Source organism: Carcharodon carcharias (assembly GCF_017639515.1).
Source record: "Carcharodon carcharias isolate sCarCar2 chromosome 27 unlocalized genomic scaffold, sCarCar2.pri SUPER_27_unloc_1, whole genome shotgun sequence".
Lineage (NCBI taxonomy): Eukaryota > Metazoa > Chordata > Chondrichthyes > Lamniformes > Lamnidae > Carcharodon > Carcharodon carcharias.
This window is the reverse complement of record NW_024470624.1, coordinates 8,078,668-8,084,879: the sequence shown is the minus strand read 5'-3', so window position 1 is coordinate 8,084,879 and position 6,212 is coordinate 8,078,668.

Genomic DNA, 6,212 nt, shown 5'->3' with positions numbered 1-6,212 from the left:
ACTGAGTCGCCTCACTCACTGATACTCACAGCCTACTCCCAGACCACCAGCACCCTCACTCCCGGACCACCAGGACCCCCACTCCCGGACCACCATTCCCCCACTCCTGGACCACCAGCACCCCCACTCCCGGACCACCATCACCCCCATTCCCGGACCACCAGCACCCTCGAACCGGACCACCAGCACCTCCACTCCCGGACCACCAGCACCCCCACTCCCGGACCATCAGCACCTCCACTCCCGGACCACCAGCACCTCCACTCCCGGACCACCAGCACCTCCACTCCCGGACCACCAGCACCTCCACTCCCAGCTCACACCCTCACCCTCACCCTCACCCTCACACTCACCCTCACCCTCACACTCACCCCCAACCCCCACCCTCACCCTCACCCCCACCCTCACCCTCACCCTCACCCTCACACTCACCCTCACCCCCACACTCACCCTCACCCTCACCCTCACCCTCACTCACCCTCACCCTCACCCTCACCCTCACACTCACCCTCACCCTCACCCCCACACTCACCCTCACCCTCACACTCACCCTCACACTCACCCTCACCCTCACCCTCACACTCACCCTCACCCTCACCCTCACCCTCACCCTCACACTCACCCTCACCCTCACACTCACCCTCACCCCCACCCCCTGCCCCCACCCTCACCCCCACCCTCACCCTCACCCACACCCTCACCCTCACCCCCAGCCTGTGCACACACTCTTACCTGTCAGTGCAGCTCAGGCAAGTTTACTCTGCACTGTCTCTCTCTCTCTCTCCTTCTCTCTCAGCGCCAGCTCTGGACTGAGGTTCAGATCCGCAAGCCTGCTCTGTTCATCTGTCAGTCCAGATTGAACATGTTTTCTGCTTGAGTGATCTGACTTTTGTTCCATCTCCTCTCTCTCTCTCTCTCACACAGCGATGATTAGGACAGAGTGGGGAATCAGCCTCTCTCACTCTCTCTCTGTTTGTCTGAATCTCCCTCCCACTATCACTGACTCTCTCTCTCTCTCTCACACACACACACAGCAATGATTAGGACAGAGAGTGGGGAATCAGTCTCTCTCTCTTTCTCTCACTGAACCCCTCTTGCTCTGTCTGTCTGTTTGACCCTCTCACTGTCACTGACTATCTCTCTCAGTCTCTCTTTCTCACTGACTCTCTCTCTCTCTGTCTGCATCTCGCTCTCACTGTCACTGACTCTCTCTCTCTGTCTCTCATGGACTCTTTCTCTCTCTCTGTCTCTCACTGACTCTCTCTCTCTCTCACGGACTCTTTCTCTCTGTGTCTCTCATTGACTTTCTCTCTCTCTGTCTCTCACTGACTCTCTCTCTCTCTCTTTCTTTGTCTCTCACTGACTCTCTCTCTCTCTGTCTCTCGGACTTTCTCTCTCTCTGTCTCTCACTGACTCTCTCTCTCTCTCTCTCTCTCTGTCTCTCACTGACTCTCTCTCTCTGTCTCTCATGGACTCTCTCTCTCTCTCTGTCTCTCACGGACTCTTTCTCTCTGTGACTCTCATTGACTCTCTCTCTCTGTCTCTCACTAACTCTCTCTCTCTTTCTTTGTCTCTCACTGACTCTCTCTCTCTCTCTGCCTCTCACTGACTCTCTCTCTCTCTCTCTGTCTCTCACTGACTCTCTCTCTCTCTCTCTGTCTCTCACTGACTCTCTCTCTCTCTGCCTCTCACTGACTCTCTCTCTCTCTCTGCCTCTCACTGACTCTCTCTCTCTCTCTCTCTGTCTCTCACTGACTCTCTCTCTCTCTCTGCCTCTCACTGACTCTCTCTCTCTCTCTGCCTCTCACTGACTCTCTCTCTCTCTCTCTCTGTCTCTCACTGACTCTCTCTCTCTCTCTCTCTGTCTCTCACTGACTCTCTCTCTCTCTGTCTCTCACTGAATCTCTCTCTCACTCTCTGTCTTTCTGTTTCTCCTTCTCACGGTCACTGACTATTTCTCTCTCTGACTCTCTCTCTCTCTAGCTGACTCAGTCTCTTTACCTCCCTGTTTCTGTCTCACTCTCTCTCTCTCTTCCCCTGTCTCTACCTCTCTCTTAGCCTGTCTAAATGTATTTCCCTCTCTCACTCTCTCCCTTGCTCTCTCTCCACCTCTCAAACAGTCTTTATGTATTTCTCTCTCTCCCTTTCTTGCTCCCTTTCTCCTCCCCCCACCAACACCCCCTCTCTCTCTCTCTTTCTCTCTTCTGACCCTCTCCGATTGTCTTTATCCCTATCAGTTACTCATCCGCTGTGTGGAGCTCTTTCACCTTATCCCCATCTCTCGCTCTTCCTCTCCCTCCTCAACACTGCCCCCTCCCTCTCACACTGTGAAAAGCCCTCTTTAATGACGTGCTCTCAGCACTGCCACAGCTCCGACCACCCCCCGCCGGAGGTCTCGAGCACCGTGATCTCTCTCCGTCAAATAAAAACCGTATTATCCCTGGAGAGCAGCTCAATGATGAGAGACTGAGCAGGCCAGCCTGTCAACACTCAGCACTTTCACCACATCCTCTGTAAAGTGGCCACATGTCCACTCGACAATTTCACACAGTGTCGCAACTCAGCCAGTGAGCCTGTCAAGGAAAGTGTGAAGTTCCCTCTACACCGTCCCCATCAAACACTCCCAGGACAGGTACAGCACGGGGTTAGATGCAGAGTAAATCTCCCTCTACACTGTCCCCATCAAACACTCCCAGGACAGGTACAGCACAGGGTTAGATACAGAGTAAATCTCTCTCTACACCGTCCCCATCAAACACTCCCAGGACAGGTACAGCACGGGGTTAGATACACAGTAAAGATCCCTCGACTCTGCCCATTAACCCCAAGGTGAGAATCCCCTTTTAATCTGTTGTTTGCCTCCATGTGGTGTTCAGGGGGATAACACATTAGCCCTCGGAAACCCTCGGGTCCCCCCCACCACCCACCCCTATGGAATGTGTCCTTCTTCCAAAGGCGGCTGTGGGATATTTTACCCCCTCCCCCGCTCCAGGAGCTCCCCTCGCTGGGACCCCTCCTCCGACAGCGCTGCCCACCCTCAGTGCCCGCACCGGGAGTCTTTCCGCCCCCGGGTTTCGGCGCTGAGGCCTCCTGCACAGTGACATCACCGCAGCAATCCAAGGGGTCAAGGGGTCACCATAACACAGCAGCAACTTGAGTTCCGACCACAACTTTGACCCTTTAGAAAATGCCAATGCGTCTCACTGGAGCAGCATTAAACACACCTGATAGCAAACCATGCGAGAAGATATCATTTCAGGGCTGAACCCATTACCTCATCAACATCCTGGGGGTTACCATTGACCAGAAACTGAACCGGACCAGCCATATAAACACTGTGGCTACAAGAGCAGGTCAGAGGCTGGAAATCCTGCGGAGAGTCACTCACCTCCTGACTCCCCCCAAAGCCTGTCCACTATCTACAAGGCACAAGTCAGGAATGTGATGGGATATTCCCCACTTGCCTGGATGAGTGCGGCTCCCACAACACTCGAGAAGCTCGACACCGTCCAGGACAAAGCAGCCCCCGCTCGATCGGCACCCCATCCACCAACATTCACTCCCCCCACCACCGACACACAGTAGTAGCATCTACAAGATGCACTGCAGCAACTCACCCAGGCTCCTTCGACAGCACCTTCCAAGCCCACGACCTCTACCATCTAGAAGGACGAGGGCAACAGACACACGGGGAACACCACCACCTGGAAGTTCCACATCCGAGCCGCTCACCATCCTCACCTGGAAACATATCGGCCGTTCCTTCACTGTCGCCGGGTCAAAACCCTGGGAAACTCTCTCCCTAACTGCACGGTGGGTGTACCTACACCACAGGGACTGCATCGGCTCAAGGAGGTGGCTCACTCAACACCACCTTCTCAAGGGGGCAATTAAGGACGGGTAACAAACGCTGGGCCCGGCCAGCGATGCTCACATCCCATTGAGGAATATTTTTTTAAAAATGGAGAGGAGGGACATTAAAGGCCATGCTCGCATTTGTGAAGCGTGTGTAAGTTTGAAATTATGGATTTTTAAGGGCAGCTGATTCAGGCACGTTTTTACTTTCAAACCTTTAAATTGAGCTTTGAAGGCCTTTTCAAAATGGAGATGTGGGCAGAGCTCTTTCTGTGCTTGTTCGAGCCTTGTCAGATTCTGTTATCTCTGAAGAGTCATGAAAGTACAAAGTTTCCTCCAGGAATGTCCATTGAATCTTCTGAAAGTGGTGAAACCCCAGCTTCGCCGACAACGGCAGGAGGCCTGGAAGGCCCCTCAGCGGGGCTCCGGCATTGTCAGCTCCCTTGCCCAGCCGAACAACGGCTCATTTGGAATTAGGGCAGTGGCCACTTAGTTTTGGCAGAATTCCTCTATTTTACTTAATATTTTATTTTCGGTTTGTGCGTGTGTGTGTCTGTGTGTATTTGCGTGTGTGCTTGTGTTTGCGTGTGTGTGTATGTGTAACTGTGTGTGTGCATGTGTGTATATGTGTGTGTGCATGTGTGTGTATGTGTATGTATGTGTGTATATATGTGAGTGTCTGTGTGCCTGTGTGTGTCTGTGTGTGTATATGTGTTTGCATGTGTGTCTGTGTGTGTGTATGTGTATGTATGTGTGTGTGCACATATGTGTGTGTGTATTTGTGTCTGTGTGTGTCTATGCGTATATGTGTGTGTGCGCGTGTGTGTGTATGTATGTGTGTGTGTGAGTCTGTGTGTATATGTGTGTGTGAGTGTGTGTATACGTGAGTGTGTGTGTGTCTGTGTGTGCGTGTGCATGCGTGTGTGTGTCAATGTATGTATGTGTCGATGTATGTGTGTGTATATGTGTGTCTGTGTGTGTGTGTATGTGTATGTATGAGTGTGTGTGCACGTATGTGTGTATTTGTGTCTGTGTGTGTCTATGTGTATATGTGTGTGTGCGTGTGTGTATGTGTGTGTGTGAGTGTGTGTGTATATGTGTGTGTGAGTTTGTGTGTATATGTGTATGTATGTGTGAGTGTGTGTATGTATATCTGTGAGTGTGTGAGTGTATGTGTATGTGAGAATTAAGGTACTTCGAAAGAGTAATTATTATACTTCCATATTTCACACTGTGCGTTAATAAGCTTTGCCTTCAACTTGACATGTCTGGTTTTATGATCATCCTGCTCTTCACAACAGGCAAGGTGCAGACTGTACCCAGCGAGCCTGTGCTCGCAAAACTCAAAACACAATGTCCAACATTAGATGTGAATGCCCGATTGGACAGCATTTGCTAAATAACCCTCAGTGCGCTAAGGATTACGCTGACAACCCGTTTACGATTGTCAGCCAGGCTCATGGTGTGGCGCATTTGCCTGTACTGGAAGCTACACATGTGAATACACAGGGCGGACAGATAGGACACGTACACACATTGCACCTGTTTCCAAGGTAAGGCGCACATTTGTCCGTCCGGCTGGCTGGCTGGAGAAACGGTTTAGAGATTTGTTGTGACCCGTGGAGCGGTGGGACTGGAGACAGACGGCGCACTCCTCCTGCCTCGGACGTGGGGGTGGGGGTGGGGGGGGGGGGTGGGAATAATGGGGCAAAATGGCTCGAGGGGGGAAATGTTCAACCGTGATCTGTGCGAATGGCGGAGCCGGCTCGGTGGGCTGAATGGCCTCGCATGTTCCAAGTTAGTGGCTTGATCGTTTGTCCTTCAGTCACTTGCAGTAAACGGTAAACTAGATTTCACCTTGTTGAAGACGAACGATTTTGCTGCTGTGTGAGTTTCCCCTCGAGCAGCAGGCAAGTTAAGCAGGTGCCTACCCCGATGCGCAACGTGCACATTGTTATTTCACCGACTGCTTTGGGGGAAGCCCCTTTCTTACGTGGCTGGGAGACGGCTTGAAGACTGCCGGTAGTCTAACGGTGAACAGGACACGTACGGACAGAGCACAGGTGTCAGCAGATGAGCAGGACACTCGTTCCTCCCCCTCACAGCCAACGAATGACCTCAGAGAGCATCACACTCCCCTGTTTGCTCCAGAGTGAAGATTCAAGGGGTAAGACAGGGGATGGGAACCAGAGAGATTAAAACAGAAACTCTCTCCCTCTTTCTCTTTCTACCTCTCTCTCCCTCATTCTCTGCCTCTATATTGACTCTCCCTCCCTCTCTTTCTATCAATCTCTTTCTCCCTCAATCACTGGCTCTATTTTGACTCTCTCTCTCTCTCACACACACACACACAGCGA